The sequence below is a fragment of the Geotrypetes seraphini genome, chromosome 12 (genome assembly GCF_902459505.1).
Source record: "Geotrypetes seraphini chromosome 12, aGeoSer1.1, whole genome shotgun sequence".
In the NCBI taxonomy this organism is placed as follows: domain Eukaryota; kingdom Metazoa; phylum Chordata; class Amphibia; order Gymnophiona; family Dermophiidae; genus Geotrypetes; species Geotrypetes seraphini.
In genome coordinates this window covers 68,049,158-68,067,584 of record NC_047095.1, presented here as the reverse complement: position 1 = coordinate 68,067,584, position 18,427 = coordinate 68,049,158, and the positions used below count along the sequence as shown (strand labels likewise).

The window sequence follows — 18,427 nt, the reverse complement described above, 5'->3', positions numbered from 1 at the left end:
TCAGGAACGAAAATCCGGCCCCATGGCTCCGCCCCATTCTGCCCCTCCAGCCCCACCCGCTCAACCTGGTCGCTTGTCAGGAAGGCATCTGCGCATGTGCTGGTATGACGCATTGACGTCGCACCCCTGCCGCATCCGCACAAGCGCAGATGCTGTACCGACATCGCTGCTACCTGGAAAGCTTTTCAACGCCGGGACAAAGTGCTGGGTTTTGGAAAAGCTGTCCGGAGCCCGACGTGTCCTTGTAAATCTGGACGTCTGGTAACGCTACTCCCAAATAGCTTCCAGGTCCATCACAACTCCACCCCTGGACCACCCTGCTTGTGTCAGGGTGGTCAGAGCTAAGTGTTGCTGATAGTAAGGAGATGTAGAATGCTAAATAACCTCCTCTGGGAGAGCATTCCAGGTGTCCACCACTCGTTGCGTGAAGCAGAACTTCCTGATATTTGTCCTGGACTTGTCCCCCCTTAGCTTCAGTCCATGTCCTCTTGTCCGTGTCACAATCTCAGTTCTAGAATGTTGCTACTCTTTGGGATTCCAGAATCTTGCTATTCTTTGAGATTCTGCCTGGAATCTTGATATTGTTTGGGGTTCTAGAATCTTTTGTTACTCTTTGGGATTCTTGAATTTTGCTACTCCATTGTAACATCACTGATGAGGTTGGCTCTGAGGAACTGTGGAATGAGGCATTATAAGAACATAAGAACTGCCATCTCTGGATCAGATCTTCGGTCCATCAAGTCTGGCGATCCGCACACATGGAGGCCCAGCCAGGTGTACACCTGACGTAAATTAAGTCACCCATATCCCTTTATGCCTCTTGTAAGGAGATGTGAGTCTAGTTTGCTTTTAAATCCTAGAACCGTGGATTCCGCAATAACCTCCTCTGGGAGAGCATTCCAGGTGTCAACCACTCGTTGCGTGAAGCAGAACTTCCTGATATTTGTCCTGGACTTGGCCCCCCTTAGCTTCAGTCCGTGTCACATTGGACATTATAAATAATTTTTTTTTCTTGCTCTATTTTGTTGATTCCTTTCAGTATTTTGAAAGTCTCGATCAGATCCCCTCGTAGTCTCCTCTTCCCAAAGGAGAAAAATCCCAGACTCCTAAGTCGTTCCTTGTATTCCAAGTTCTCCATACCTCTTATTAGCTTCGTTGCTCGTCTCTGCACCCTCTCCAGCAGTTTTATATCCTTGTCACAAGACCAATGTTGGACGCAGTATTCCAAGTGTGGTCTGACCATTGCGGCATTATAACTTTCTCCGATCTACTCGTGATTCCTTTCGTTATCATGCCTAACATTCTATTTGCTTTCTTTGCCACTGCCGCGCATTGTGCCGACGGTTTCAGGGTCCTATCTATCAGTACCCCCAGGTCCTTTTCCTGTTCGCTTTTACCCAGAGTCACACCTGACATTCTATATTCGTGTTCCTTGTTCTTTCCGCCTAAATCAGGGGTAGGGAACTCCGGTCCTCGAGAGCCGTATTCCAGTCGGGTTTTCAGGATTTCTCCAATGAATATGAATTGAAAGCAGTGCATGCAAATAGATCTCATGCATATTCATTGGGGAAATCCTGAAAACTCGACTGGAATACGGCTCTTGAGGACCGGAGTTCTCTACCCCTGGCCTAAATGCATTACTTTGCACTTTTCCACATTAAACTTCATCTGCCATTTCTCCACCCATTTCTCTAACTAACACAAGTCGCTCTGGAGTTCCTCGCTATCCTTCTGCGATCTAATTGCCCGGCATAGCTTTGTGTCGTCTGCAAACTTGATGATCTCACTGGATGTTCCTTCTTCTAGAGATAAACATTAAAATAAAAATAATAAAAAGAGGATTTTTTAAGGATTAAGGGCTCCTTTTACAAAGCTGCGGTAGCGGTTTACATCGTGTAATAGCACGCGCTAAACCGCCAGATGCGCTAGCCGCTACCGCCTCCTCTTGAGCAGGTGGTAGTTTTTCGGCTAGCGCGGGGGGTAGCGCGTGATTAAAAGTTGTGCGCGTTAAAGCCGCTACCGCGGCTTCGTAAAAGGAGCCCTAAGGGAAGGGATGGAGGATGCAGTGTAGATGATTACACATTGTGGACATTGGGATAACGTACATTATGTGAGGTCCTATGCACTGAGAACTGCCAATATTATATGATATACCCTCCTCCTAGTTTATCATCTAAGCCAGGGGTGTCCAACTTTTTGGCTTCCCTGGGCCGCATTGGCCGAAAAAACTGTTTCTGGAGCCACACAAACGCTGCAGCAAGACAGAGGAGGGAGCCGGCAAGATGGTAAACACCCGGGGGCAGCAGAGGAAAACACATCATCACCCTTGACCAGGGCCGCACAAAATACTTTACGGGACATTTTGTGGCTGCTCGCACAGATTAAAAGATACAGGGAAGGGACGTGTGGACATGGCGCGGGAGGGGGGGAGGGGCGCTGCTCACCCCTCTACACCACTGATGCAGCTTTCGTTAAATTAGTCCCCTTATTCTCTGACTCCTGTTTCATCAGCCGGAAGCTTGAAGTCATAATGCCATTATACAGAACCATGGTGAGGCCTCATTTGGAATACTGTGTCAATTCTGGAGGCCACACTACCGAAAAGATATGCTGAGATTAGAGTCGGTGCAACGGATGGCCACCAGGATGGTCTCGGGGCTCCAGGACCTATCGTACGAGGAAAGGCTGAAAAATTTGCGGCTGTACTCACTCGAGGAACGTAGGGAGAGAGGAGACATGAGCGAGACGTTTAAGTATATTACCGGCCGTATCGAGATGGAAGAAGAGATTCTCTTTCTCAAAGGACCCTCAGCCACAAGAGGGCATCCGCTCAAACTCAGGGGCGGGAAATTTCATGGCGACACCAGGAAATATTTCTTCACCGAGAGAGTGGTTGATCCTTGGAACGAGCTCCCGGTGCAGGTGATCGAGGCAAACAGCGTGCAAGAATTTAAGAGCAAATGGGATGCCCATGTGGGATCCCTTAGAGGGTTAAGCCAAGGGAACCTGTCACCAGGAGTGGGATCCCTAGGATAGTAGACTTGGGGGTGGGTCAGTAGAGTGGGCAGACCTGATGGGTTATGGCCCTTATCTGCCGTCATCTTCTATGTTTCTATGTTTCTATCTTGTCTGTTTATATGTCCACCTTTGCTTTGTTAAAATGCTGTATTATGTTGACATTGTAGGTAGCAAACTATGTACTATTGTTTGAAAATATTAACTTCTGTAATTATCTGTGTTTAATTTATCCTGGCTGTCTATTAAGATTATTACTGACTGTCAATTAAGAGGTCTGTATTGGCTGCCTATTAAGATGTTTCATTGCATATAGTGCGGGGCAGTGGTTAAAGCTACAGCCTCAGCTCCTTGTGACCCTGACCAAGTCACTTAATCCCCTCTACTTGCCCCAGGCACATTAGATAGATTGGAAGCCCACTGGGACAGACAGGGAAAAATGCTTGAGTACCTGAATAAATTCATGTAAACTGCTCAGAGCTCCCTTAGGAGAATGGTATTGAAAATTGAATAAATAGTATGAAAAGTTTCTGGTAACCAGAGCTGGTATTGTGATGTCATAATGCCTCATTCCACCAATAAGAGCCAACCTCCTCAGTGATGTCACAATGGCGTCATCGCCCTATATAGTACTTGACTCACTTTCACTACATTTTGACTTCTACAATGGCACAGTGGTTAAACCCACGCTGCTCCTTCTGACCCTGGGCAAGCCACTTAATCCCCCCATTGCTCCAGGTACATTAGACAGATTGTGAGCCCACCAGGACAGACAGGGAAAAATGCTCAAGGAACTGAATAAATTCATATAAACTGTCCTGAGCTCTCCTGGAGAACGGGATAGAAAAAGAAATATTGTTATCTGAATATTTTTACTGCTTTATCTATATTTGACTTATTCTTGCCGTACACCGCCTTCGGTGGTAAATAAAGCCTAATAAATGAATAAATACGATTCAGCCTGCAGCTGTAAGTGGCTTTAAAATCACTGAGCACTATGGGCTGAATATTGACCCCCACTGTCTAAATCCAAAGACAAGAGCTAGCAGTCAGGCTTGGATTTACATGCAGACTCATTGGGCCTCTGGCTGGAACAGCAAAGTTTCTGCCTACCCTGGACCTCTAATGCTTTACTGCCATGGTCATCGCTGCTGAAAAATTCTGATCGTGTAGCTGCTGATAGCCCTCCTCTATGCTGACAGGTCCCGTCTCCCACACGCGTGTAACTTGGGAGGTTGATTACAATGTTGCCCGGTACACTAACGAAAAGAGCAAGATGGTCAGGAACAAGAAGAACGAGAAAATCAAGAGATAGCCGGGATTCCCTTAAAAGTATTGCAACAAAGATAATGACCAAATCTTGCTGCTACGATCCTTCATATTTACACGGCCTTGTTAATACTAATGCCACGACCTCTGCTCTCCTATTTCGTGCCAATTACTCTCCTAACTGGCATGTATTCCTTCATCCCAGCCATCATAGGCCAGGGTAGATGTGATGACTTGAGTCACCTTCCCCGCAGCAAATCCTTAGCACATAGACCCCACTACCTTAGGCCTATCCCCAACACCTCCCCTCTCACCCACACCCAAAAGCCTCAAAATTGCATTTGCAAATACAAGGTCCATAAACAACAAAGACATACTAAATGACCACCTTGCAGGAAATAACTGGGATATCTTCCTAATTGGCTTAAAGACAATAATGGAGCTACCTTGGGTATGCTTTGCCCATCAAGGTACCAAGTCCTAGCTTGCTCATGTATCGACCACTAGAGGAGGAGGTGTAGCTGTCATCATTAAGCCAGTCTCAACCCAACACGATAGATGCCATCAAGCTAGACGCACTAGAGTGCCTCATCTTCTCGGCGAGTCACAAAAGAAGTCTCATCATCGCTCTGATATACAGAGCACCGCACTCTCCAATGGCCATCTTCGATGAGCTGCTAATATTCATCCTTAGCAAACTGGTCATCACATACAACTGGGTCATCATACATGGAGACTAAGTTCGCAAACTACCCAAACGAGACCAGGTCCCCCAGTAGACTTCATCACTTCACTATCAGACCTAGGCTTCCAGCAAATGGTCCCCTCACCCACATCCTAGACCTAATCTTTATTCGAAAAGATACAAGTTTCAAGTTTATTTAAAATTTTATACAATCGCTTATAAAAATTTCTAAAATAGGGGGTGGGGGTGGGGGGGGCACAAGAATGTTTAAAATACAAATGTGGACAAACTTAGACAATGGACAAACCTGAGACAAGGGGAAAGGCGGTAGAACGACAATATCGAAAGGAAAGAAAACAATGAGGGATAAAACAATTAGGTTGGTCTGATCACCGTTTGATCACATTCAACCACATGTACACAATGAAACAAACCTAGCCTAACAACGACATTATCGACTTAGAGGATCTCGCCAACTTAGTGGGAACATTAAAACCCAATTCTGAATCTATTGATAAGGCCGCCATGAACTGGTACACTGCGATAAAAATTCCTGAACGAAGGCCTAGCACCAGTCAAAGAGATCAAATACTATCCCCGCAAACACTCTTCCCCCAGTTTACACAACTTAAGAACCAAGAAAAGAGAACTAAGGAAAGCGGAAAGGAAATGGTATAAATCAAGGCTTAACAGTGACTGGTCTAACTGGAAGGAACTGCATGAAGAATATAAAAAAGCCACCCTAGATTTACTACTCCCAACAACTACTAAAGACCCCCAACAGATTTAAAAAAACCTTTTTAAACTAACAAAAAAGATGCTCACAACATCGCAAGGAGACAACGAATGCCTTAGCACCGAACTCAATATCGAATAGCTCCCAGACTACTTTGCTGACAAAGTAGACAAAATACGTATTTTGTATTATTTCAAGCGGTGGATTGTTTCCCTATTTAATCAGTGTTATTCCCATGTTAGTACAACAGAACTCAGTGGGATACTGCTGTTGAGCCCCTTGGAATATATGGGCTCCCCACTGGCCTCACCAAGGCTTTTCCCAATATGACCACTCATAGCGTGGATCAAGAAAGTACATAAATACTTGACAAATGTGGTTGTCTATTAATGGCACATTGCAGTAAATTACTACAACAAAGTTCAGCTTAAGTGGCAACGTAGAATTCTCTTGTTTTACTGAAAAATCCATAGTACTAATTGCTTATTGACTTCCACACAGCATGACATCATCCGTAGCCAATCAGCCACTAGCACCCACTGTAGGAAGGAGTTCAGAAGAGGGCAAAGGTCAGCTCGAATTGAATGGCTGACAGCAGAGACTGATAGGAACCTGCTAGCAGGCCTCATCCAGTAATAGGCTAGGGAGTTGAGAAACTGCTCCAAAAGTGTCAGGTTCGGGCCGCAGATATCTCAAAGTAATGCGAAAAAGTAGGATGCCGGTAAACTAATACATCCAAAGCTCTGGTTTAGGGATATACTTGTTCTTGTAGACTCCCATGGCTACTGTCTTGCTGAATGCGCTGTCCTGATTGTAAGTGCAACCAACCTTTCTGCCACAAGGGCATAACAACCCAGGCAGCTACAATGATTGATTAGGGATATACTGACGCACAGGGTGAATTTCCTGACTGTTAAGTTAAATATATTGTGTTTGATTTCATTTTTAAAAAATATTTTCTTGAATTTTAATATAAGAGATGTACACAAATAAAATAAAATCAAGGATACTTACATAGATGCAATGAGGACTAAAAGCATCTATGTTATCAATCCAAAATACATATGAAGTCATTTATTCACAGCCAACTACAAAAACTCCATGTAGATCAATTTTGATGATAAAAAAAACCCCATTAAAATTATTTATATAATATACTATTCTCAATAATACCAGTTGGATAATATCTATGAATTAGGTTAAAGAAGAAATATTTGCTATCGGTGACCAAATTTGATCCATGGTCCATACATTTGCCTAATTGCATTTTGAAATCCCGTTGCAATGAGTTTCTCAGGGTATCTGTGCATCGTGTGAACAAGTCTGTGCTTTCTTGTTTTTTTGAAACCTGCCCTTGATAGTTTCAGGGGTGACCCCCTTGATCTTTTAGGGCTCCTTTTACTAAACTGCGCTAGCTGTTTGAGCGTGCGTTGCATTGCCACGCGCGCTAAACGCTAACGCCACCATTGAGCTGGCGTTAGTTCTTGGCGCGTAGCGCGGGGGAACAGCGCGTGCTAATCCGCAGCGTGCTAAAAACGCTAGCGCACCTTAATAAAAGGAGCCCTTTTCCAAGCTGAAGAGACCTAGATTTTGGTCTATCTTTGCATAATAGTATTTCATATGTCTGATCACCTCTGTTGCCTTTCTATGCATTTTTTTTAAAATGTGTAGTAACATGTCCTTATTTGAGACAGGGTGACCGGAGTTGCGTATAATTTTCAAGATGTGGTTGTCCTGTTTTTAGGATCCTAAATTTTAGGATTGGGTAAGTCCCTCCTAACCGTATCCTTCTCCTCCACGGCCAGCTCCAGACTCCATCTCTTCTATCTTGCTGCACTGTATGCCTGGAGCAGACTGCCTGAATCATTATGTCAGGCTCCAACTGAGTGCTCATGAACACAGGTGGGTACAGTTCCAGGAGGGCTAGCTTACGTGGAGGAGTGTGTGGCGCAGTGGTTGGATCTACAGCCTCAGCACCCTGGGGTTCAAATCCCGCGCTGCTCCTTGTGACCCTGGGCAAGTCACTTAATCCTCCTCCATAGACCCAGGTACGTTAGATAGATTGTGAGCCCACTGGGACAGAGAGGGAAAAATGCTTGAGTACCTGATTGTAAAAACCGCTTAGATAACCTTGATAGGCGGTATATAAAATCCTAATAAAACTTGATAACTTGAAACTTGAAACGTGCGTGTGGATACAAGCAGGCACATGGTAAGCATTCCGATGAGGATAGCTGCTGGAGGAAGATTCTCGGGCCTCACTTCGTTTCAAGAAGTCTCTTAGTGCCCTCTTCCGTAGCTTGCGTGCCTGTGGAGACAGGCGAGCACAGTGCAAGCAACACTGTTCCTCGTGCGCTGGGCCCAAGCAGCGAACGCACAGATCGTGAGGATCCAGTGTACTCATCCTTTTCCTGCAGCCCCGGACATTTCTTAGATGTTTCTGGCATCTTCAAGATGGTAAGAAGAAAAAGTCTTGATTGTAGACAAAATGGTGATGGAGAACTGTGGAAAAATACGACCGATGGGAACGGGTGGAAACTAAAGACTGGGGATTAGGGGGAAGCAGGGGGGAAATGGGTAAGGCTCGGGCATGCCCAGTGGGGCCCGGGCACTGCACGTGCTCAGAGAAAAAAATATATATATATATTTCTGAGCTATTGGAGAGCTTATCCGTAAATTGGGAGCTGTTGGGACAACACCCATATGTGGCTGACTCATCCTGCTTGTCCTAGGAGAACTCCCCTACCCTATATGTCCTTTCTGTCTGTCCAAACTAGATTGTAAGCTCCTCAGAGCAGGGACTGTCTTTTACATGTCAAATGTACAGCGCTGCCTATGCCTGCCAGCATTATAGAAATGTTAAATAGAAATAATAGTAATAAATTGAGGCTGTTATCCCTGCACAGATGGTGTTTATATGCCAAGTGTCACCACAAAGGTTACTTCCAAAACTGAATGTACACACTACACAATATCATCACAAAAGTGATACACTTGGTTAACAATGGAAGCTTTGAAAAGCACCCACCCCCCCCCTCCCCACGCAACAAAAATACACTTTCCATAGCTGGTCCTGAGAAGAACATTGAAACAGAACTTGAAGAGTTTTTAAGAAACGACTTTGCAACAAAGCGTTCCAAAAGGGCTCCCTTCCCAGTTGGAGCTTTTTACCCACCAAGGAAGTCAATTCCGAAACCGCTGCTGAATCATTGCCGCCTTCCATTGCGTCCATGTAGGTGGAGCACGATCTAGCCATTGCATCAAGATAGCCTTTCCCCCCCCAAGAACGAGGTCTTAGACAAAAAGTCCTTCAGGCCCTTGAGCAATGGCAAAGGAACACGAAAATTGCAAAACATAAGAACATAAGAATTGCCGCCGCTGGGTCAGACCGTGGTCCATGGTGCCCAGCAGTCCGCTCCCGTGGTGGCCCCTAGGTCAAAGACCAGTGCCGTAACTGAAACCAGCCCTGGACTTTGGAGTCGGAGTACAGCGTACCTTCCAAAGTTGAGCTATATGTTGAAATATTTGATGCCAAAAGTTCGTAATCTTAGAGCAAATATAGAACATATGCTCATGTATGCTTACCGCAGGTAAAAAAAACACGTCATTTATTTTCATTTCCCATAGTAAAGGGCTGTATTCTAATTCCCTATACACCTGCTAGAATGCTCAGATCACAGTCACAAAATCTTTTCACGGTTCCATCGCTCCGTATTATTAGTACTACACGCGTTACAAACTTTTCCGTAACTGCACCGATGGTCTGAAACTCATTGCCTCCCAAACTACGGGATGAAACTACACTAGATTGATTCAAAGGAAAACGAAAAATTGGAAGGGGATAGATTCAAAACAAATGCTAGGAAGTTTTTCTTTACTCAGCGGGTGGTGGATACCTGGAATGCGCTTCCTGAGGACGTAATAGGGCAGAGTACGGTACTGGGGTTTAAGAAAGGATTGGACAATTTCCTGTTGGAAAAGGGGATAGAGGAGTATAGATAGAGGATTATTACGCAGGTTCTGGACCTGTTGGGCGCCGCGTGAGCGGACTGCTGGGCACGATGGACCTCAGGTCTGACCCGGCAGAGGCATTGCTTATGTTCTTATTCCTCTTAAAAGATGTGTTCAACCTTTAACTCACTAATCGTACAAAGCATTACTTTCATCTTAGTTTTGGTTATCAGATGGGATCCCCCACCCATTTTGTATTTCCCCCTAGATGGCTCTCTTTCCTATTGGAAATGTATTTCTTCCCTCCAAACCCACTGTTACAGTAAGATTTGTACGTTATAATGTACATTTCCCCTATTTGTCTGTTTTTATTATGTACAAACCGCTTAGAAGATTGATTGGCAGTATATCACATTTTTATTCAACTTGAAACTTGTTTTCTCAATAGAACATTAGCTTGCCAAGCCAGCCTTTGGGGCAAGAATTTTAGCACCTTGTTATCTAATCTTTGTTCATATCAAACGTTTAAGACGAATGCTCGAAACTCATCTATTTGGCAAATTTCATAGGGCGAACAGAATGCTAGGAATGATAAAGAAAGGGATCACAAACAGATTGGAGAAGATTATCATGCCGCTGTACCGGGCCATGGTGTGCCGTCACCTGGAGTACTCCGTCCAGCACTGGTCGCCGTACATGAAGAAGGACACTGTACTACTCAAAAGGGTCCAGAGAAGAGCGACTAAAATGGTTAAAGGGCTGGAGGAGTTGCCGTACAGTGAGAGATTAGAGAAACTGGGCCTCTTCTCCCTTTAAAAGAGAAGACTGAGAGGGGACATGATCGAAACATTCAAGATAATGAAGGGAACAGACTTAGTAGATAAAGACAGATTGTTCACCCTCTCCAAGGTAGAGAGAACGAGAGGGCACTCTCTAAAGTTAAAAGGGGATAGATTCCGTACAAACGTAAGGAAGTTCTTCTTCACCCAGAGAGTGGTGGAAAACTGGAACGCTCTTCCAGAGTCTGTTATAGGGGGAAACACCCTCCAGGGATTCAAGACAAAGTAGATAAAGACAGATTGTTCACCCTCTCCAAGGTAGAGAGAACGAGAGGGCACTCTCTAAAGTTAAAAGGGGATAGATTCCATACAAACGTAAGGAAGTTCTTCTTCACCCAGAGAGTGGTAGAAATCTGGAATGCTTTTCTGGAGTCTGTTATAGGGGGAAACACCCTCCAGGGATTCAAGACAAAGTAGATAAAGACAGATTGTTCACCCTCTCCAAGGTAGAGAGAACGAGAGGGCACTCTCTAAAGTTAAAAGGGGATAGATTCCGTACAAACGTAAGGAAGTTCTTCTTCACCAAAGAGAGTGGTGGAAAACTGGAACGCTCTTCCAGAGTCTGTTATAGGGGGAAACACCCTCCAGGGATTCAAGACAAAGTAGATAAAGACAGATTGTTCACCCTCTCCAAGGTAGAGAGAACGAGAGGGCACTCTCTAAAGTTAAAAGGGGATAGATTCCGTACAAACGTAAGGAAGTTCTTCTTCACCCAGAGAGTGGTGGAAAACTGGAACGCTCTTCCAGAGTCTGTTATAGGGGGAAACACCCTCCAGGGATTCAAGACAAAGTAGATAAAGACAGATTGTTCACCCTCTCCAAGGTAGAGAGAACGAGAGGGCACTCTCTAAAGTTAAAAGGGGATAGATTCCGTACAAACGTAAGGAAGTTCTTCTTCACCAAAGAGAGTGGTGGAAAACTGGAACGCTCTTCCAGAGTCTGTTATAGGGGGAAACACCCTCCAGGGATTCAAGACAAAGTAGATAAAGACAGATTGTTCACCCTCTCCAAGGTAGAGAGAACGAGAGGGCACTCTCTAAAGTTAAAAGGGGATAGATTCCGTACAAACGTAAGGAAGTTCTTCTTCACCCAGAGAGTGGTGGAAAACTGGAACGCTCTTCCAGAGTCTGTTATAGGGGGAAACACCCTCCAGGGATTCAAGACAAAGTAGATAAAGACAGATTGTTCACCCTCTCCAAGGTAGAGAGAACGAGAGGGCACTCTCTAAAGTTAAAAGGGGATAGATTCCGTACAAACGTAAGGAAGTTCTTCTTCACCCAGAGAGTGGTGGAAAACTGGAACGCTCTTCCAGAGTCTGTTATAGGGGGAAACACCCTCCAGGGATTCAAGACAAAGTAGATAAAGACAGATTGTTCACCCTCTCCAAGGTAGAGAGAACGAGAGGGCACTCTCTAAAGTTAAAAGGGGATAGATTCCGTACAAACGTAAGGAACTTCTTCTTCACCAAAGAGAGTGGTGGAAAACTGGAACGCTCTTCCAGAGTCTGTTATAGGGGGAAACACCCTCCAGGGATTCAAGACAAAGTAGATAAAGACAGATTGTTCACCCTCTCCAAGGTAGAGAGAACGAGAGGGCACTCTCTAAAGTTAAAAGGGGATAGATTCCGTACAAACGTAAGGAAGTTCTTCTTCACCCAGAGAGTGGTAGAAATCTGGAACGCTTTTCCGGAGTCTGTTATAGGGGGAAACACCCTCCAGGGATTCAAGACAAAGTAGATAAAGACAGATTGTTCACCCTCTCCAAGGTAGGGAGAACGAGAGGGCACTCTCTAAAGTTGAAAGGGGATAGATTCCGTCCAAACGTAAGGAAGTTCTTCTTCACCCAGAGAGTGGTAGAAAACTGGAACGCTCTTCCGGAGTCTGTTGTAGAGGAAAACACCTTCAAGGGTTTCAAGACTAAGCTAGACAAGTTCCTGCTAAACTGAGACGTACACAGGTGAGGTTGGACTCATTTAGAGTACTGGTCTTTGACTTGGGGGCCACCGCGGGAGCGGACTGCTGGGCACGATGGACCACTGGTCTGACCCAACAACAGCAAATCTTATGTTCTTATAAGTATTATGTAATTCGCCGTGCATGTACAGTTCTTGCATTTGTTGACCGCATCAAACCGAGAGGTTTTGCGGTATATACAGTAAATGGTTAGTTATGTTATGTTGCCGTGGGGGCATGCTCAGGCATCCCGCAGTAGTTCTGGCATCTGCACACGCTTCCCATGTGCTAAAAAAAAATGCTTTTTAATTGTTAGCACTGGAGGAGAGTAGGTTTGCCCAGCATTGTTGGATTAATGCACAAGCCCTTTCCGCCTGGTGAATAGGTGTAGGTAAAGGCTCCTACGCTAATGGCCACAGGCAAATGGGGATATCAGCAAGTGGCCCTTAATAGGCAAAATGGGAAATGCAACCGTTGTACTGCTGCAGTGAAAATGGCCTGAGCCCACAGGAGAAACCCACGGAAGGTCACGCTAAGGCCTCCGCTCAGTAAACGGATCCTTCTATGACAGAGGTCTCCAACCCAAACCCTTTGCAGGGCCGCAGGAAAAATAGTTAATGTCTTATTAAAGACATGACAACTTTGGATGAGGTTAAGTACCTACAAATCCAAAATGTGGATTATCTGAAATTATCAGAAGCAATTAAGGAAATATAGTTTATAAATCTTTCCTTAATGACTACTAATAATTTCAGCTATACACAGCTGAAAGAAGGCAACATGCAGAAAGTGAAAAACTATCAAAGTATCAACTGCAAGAGACAAGATTTTGGACCAACTATTTTGAGGCCCTCAGTATTATAAAGAACTAGTGTTTAAGCCCGTTACATTAACGGGTGCTAGAATATATGTCTGTGTGTCTTTCTTTCTGTCTATCTCTCTCCCTCTGGCCCCCTGTTTGTCTTTCTTTCTTTCTTTCTTTCTGTCTCTCTCCCTGTCCGCTGACTTTCCATCTCTCTGTGGCCCCTTGCCTGCCTTTCTTTGTCTTTCTCTATGGCCCCCTTCTTTATCCTCCCCAAAGCAATGCAAGATTGCTCCCTGGCCCTCCAGCACACCCTTCCCCACAAAGCAAAGCACGTTTGCTCCCTGGCCCCCTTTGTCTTCCTCCCCCCTCCCTCCCTGTGCAGCAGCATCATATCCTCCAACTCCACTTCCTTGTGAAGCAACATTTACCTACCCCCACCCCACTTCCCTGTGCATCAGCATTCTGTCCCCCTTTATTAAAGGTATAGACGAAAATGGCAACTCGGGAGGAGTCCACCTCCTCCTCATCGTAATATTCTGGGATTGAAAGAAAGCAACGCTAACCCTTGACGGGAGCGCCGCTGAGATGCCTACGTGGATTTCAGTACAGTTTTAGCGCGTGCTGAATTACCCCGCGTGCTAGACGCTAATGCCACCATTGAGCTGGCGTTAGTTCTTGGCGTGTAGCGCGGGGGGCAGCGTGCGCTAATCTGCAGCGCGTGCTAAAACCGCTAGCGCACCTTAGTAAAAGGAGCCCCTAGTTACTAATAACTGGGGATAACAGTAAAATCGCACATCTTTACGGCTGTCCCTTAATTAAAGAAAAAAATGTCTTTAGAAATCGAAATCTCTGTTATATGGAATGAAAGTGAGCCAAGTAATCAAGCCATTGTGACATCACTAGCAAGGCTGGCTTTCAGGCATTGGTGGAATGAGGCTTTATGACATCACAATATCAGCTCTTACACTAAAGCAGGGATCTCAAAGTCCCTCCCTGAGGCCGCAATCCAGTCGGGTTTTCAGGATTTCCCCAATGAATATGCATTGAAAGCAGTGCATGTACATAGATCTCATGCATATTCATTGGGGAAATCCTGAAAACCCGACTGGATTGTGGCCCTCAAGGAGGGACTTTGAGACCCCTGCACTAAAGGGACCGGCGTTGAAATAACCTGTCCTAATGGTACCCTTGTAGATAACTTTGCTGCTTAAGTTAGGTATGCAAAAATACAGTCCTAAATTAAACTCCTCTCTGAGGTCACAATCCACCTTGCTCATCTCCACTTTAGTTCCTCCTTAGTACCATTTCTTTCTGTGGCTTTATTTTCTGGTTTTGTAGGGAGACCTGGATTTTCCTCATGCACGTTTTTGTGTGGAGGAAGCAAAATTGTGACCCCCCCCCTCCCCCCCAGTAACAGTTCTGGCAGCTCTATTTACTCATTTGGCTCCTGCCTTTCTCAGTAACAGCTTAATGTGAGTTATTTTCAGGTTCAGTAGATGTTTCCTTGTCCCTGGAGATTGCACTGTAGAATCGAAATTTTTGCCTGAGACAATGGAGGGTTAAGTGACACGCCCAAGGTCGCACGGAGTAGCAGAAGGAGATGAACTGGGCTTCTCTGGTTTTCAGCCTGTTACTCTAAACATGACGCCATGCCCCTGACTAATGCTGTTGTATGTACACTTGTTCGATGTCAGTGGTGATTCCAGATGTTCAGCACAGTCCTTATTGCAGTGCTGAATATACTGGGGGGTGGGGAGGAGGCTCTATTAATGTTACCCCCTCCCCCACCCAAAAAAAAAACCCCCAAATCACTCTGCTGACTTCAGGAACTGAAAATTGACTCATTAGTCTATTAACAGCCAGGAAATTTCCATTTCTCCCAGGAGCAAGGTGAATTTTCTTAACCCTTTAATTGGCTGCTTTTCGTAACTTGATGTTAAACGAGAGCCACGGTGGCCATTTGGAGATGCCGATCTCCCATAAGAGCCATAGAAGACACTGAGCAACAAAGCCAAATAAAGGGTTAAACATCTCACACTGGTGACCCTATTGCAAAACGGGCAGTTTTTCACCGCTCAACGGTTCTATTCAAATTACGTTGTCACTTGCAAGGTATCGCCTTTCCAGCTTCGAAACAAATGAGTATCCTCTGTGCATTAAAACCATTCTGAAGTGTTCTGCCAACTGCCCTTGAGGGGGGAATCCTATTTGCGTTCACAGCCAGCAAAGGGAAGCACTCTTGAGTGTGTACAGATGAAACTCTCCTTCTGAATTGCTTTAATGTTTTCCAAGAACCAAGGGCTCAATTGCGTGGCCGATCCCTGCAGGCCCAACAAATTCCCAAAACATAAACATTTAAATGAGGGCGATCGGAGGAACGTCCTCCCCCCCCTCCGACTGCACGGATCACTAGTGTGCGATCCCAACGCATGCGCAGACCATCTGTAGATGGTCTCTGCATACGTCTAAGACCCGTCTGTGCCATGACTAGCGAGCCCGTGGTTTTAACCCGCTTTAAACCCACGTGTTCAAACCACAGGCTCGCAATGCAGGGAAGGGCGGGAGAGATTTGGAGCGGCAGACAGAGATTCGGGGCAGAGCAGGGTGGTGATTCAGGGCGGCAATCAGGAGAGATTCGGGGCAGAGAGATATTGTCAGGGTAGCAGAGAGCTGGGCGGCAATGGAGCTGGAGAGTCAGAAAGGACATTTGTGACTGGTCCCCAGCAGTTGCTTCTTGGGTTGATCGGCCAGCCCAGCCGGTTTGCAAGATTTTATGAGTGAATCGGGTCCCAGCCCTACTTTGCATGCGCGGATTCGAATCGGATCTGCAGAGAGTTAAGTGAATCGGGCCGGAGTAAAATCAGGTCGCAAACCAATCGGTTTGCTTAGTGAATCTAGCCCCAAGTCACTTCATGTGCAGGACAGTACAGATACAGTAACAGTTTGGATTCTGGAACAGGCGCTCGCTGCAGGAATGAGCCTGGCCGAAATGAGCCTTAGTGTATCCTTACATGGGTTTGCTATTTGGGTTTCTCCTGTGCACAAAGGTCATTTTTCTGCCAAAGTAAAATGGACAATTTTCCATTTTCTGCATTAACGGTGACACGCTAATGCAGAACAGACAAAAAAATATAGGGAAAGGACTGTACACTAGAGGATGATATGGGGACAAATTTCTCCCCGTCCCTGCAGGAACTCAATTTTCCTGGCCCGTACCCTTGAGTTTTGTCTCTGTCCCTGTCCCATTCCTGTAAGCTCTGCCTTAACTACACAGGCCTAAGAACATAAGCATTGCCTCTGCCGAGTCTCCACTTTCTCTATGCCCTTCATGATCTTGTAAGTGGGTGCTTTGGATTAAGCGCCTACTTTCCAAGTCAGGTCCAAGATCAGCATTCCTCCCCTTTATGGCTGCCTGTCTTCTGAAGAAGCTTCTGATTTTCCTAAGGTGCTACTTGGGACCTGTCCTTTTCAGCACCACTGTTCCCTTAGGGTGAGTGGACAGCTCCCAGCAGCCTTTGCAGGATGTTATGCAAAATAGCTTCTTTCAGCTGCTCAGGCTCCCTCCGCTGGTCAGTGAAAGGAACTTCTCCCTGCCACAGAGGTATTGAGAACCAAATTATTACCCTTTAACCAAGAAGATATTCTTTGTAGAAGTGGTGTAAGGTTAGGCAAAGTAGGTGATGTGGGAAATATGAGGAAAATATTGTCGGTGTAGATGTAAAAGCTGATATCACATTGTTGGATCAAAAGATCTATGAGACTAATGAAATGTTAAACAAATTGGCGATAATATAACTTTAACTCTGTACAAAGCCAACCTTGACAGAACTCCTCGAGACTGCCAAATGCCATGCTACAGTTAGGTCAGGGAGGTCCAACATGTGGCCCCCTCTGACCTTGGAATGAAGCCCGCGTGATAATTTTAGCAAAATAAATTTTTAACCAGAAGCTAGCACACATGATTTTGAAGCATTACAGAGCTAATATTTATTTTTAAAATGTATTACCCGCAGCATCCAACAATTCTGTGTGGGGCGCAATAAAATTAAAACCACACAGTCAAGCACAATAAAACGAAACATGCAAAGAAAACTCTGTTTCAAATATGGTAGATATGAAGTCACAATTTCAGAAAAAATTCACAAATGTTGGTGAGTATATGGTTCTATAATATTCACATACATATGGATTTCTGATCCTGTGGTCCAGTAGAAAAAAAACAATTCCACATCGCCTACACACACCTGGATCACATGACCCACCGCTGAAAAAAATGTGGAGGCCGGCCTTGAATTCTGGTGCCGATAGATACCGGCAAATATGGTTCCAGTAACGTATAATACACGCGATGATACAAAGGAAATATAGGTAGAGGCACACACATGCAGTTTGCATCTCGAAGAGTAGGCGAGTTGAGTTCCTGGAATATTAACCCATCTCTCTCCTTCTTTTCATAAGAACATAAGAACTGCCATCTCCAGATCAGACCTTTGGTCCATCAAGTCCGGTGATCCGCACACGCGGAGGCCCTGTCAGGTATACACCTGGCGTAATTTTAGTCACCCATATCCCTCTATGCCTCTCGTAAAGAGATGTGCATCTAGTTTACTTTTAAATCCGCAATAACCTCCTCTGGGAGAGCATTCCAGGTGTCCACCACTCGTTGTGTGAAGCAGAACTTCCTGATATTTGTCCTGGACTTGTCCCCCCTTAGCTTCAGTCCATGTCCTCTTGTCCATGTCACATTGGACATTGTAAATAATTTTTTTTCCTGCTCTATTTTGTCGATTCCTTTCAGTATTTTGAAAGTCTCGATCATATCCCCTCGCAGTCTCCTTTTCTCAAGGGAGAACAATCCCAGTCTCTTAAGTCATTCCTCGTATTCCAAGTTCTCCATACCTTTTATTAGCTTCGTTGCTCGTCTCTGCACCCTCTCCAGCAGTTTTATATCCTTCTTTGGGTTGGGAGACCAATGTTGGACACAGTATTCCAAATGTTGTCTGACCATTGCCCTATAAAGCGGCATTATAACTTTCTCCGATCTACTCGTGATTCCTTTCTTTATCATGCCTAGCATTCTATTTGCTTTCTTTGCCGCTGCCGCGCATTGTGCCAACGGTTTCAGGGTCCTATCTATCAGTACACCCAGGTCCTTTTCTTGTTCACTCTTACTCA

General features: G+C 45.2%; 1 protein-coding gene across 1 annotated transcript in view; it reads right to left on the bottom strand.

Annotated features, from left to right (window-relative positions):
• The window catches only part of LOC117346336 (phosphatidylinositol 3-kinase regulatory subunit gamma), a 374,335-nt gene that overhangs the window by 302,338 nt on the left and 53,570 nt on the right, over positions 1 to 18,427 (bottom strand). The gene's annotated exons all lie outside the window — the stretch shown is intronic.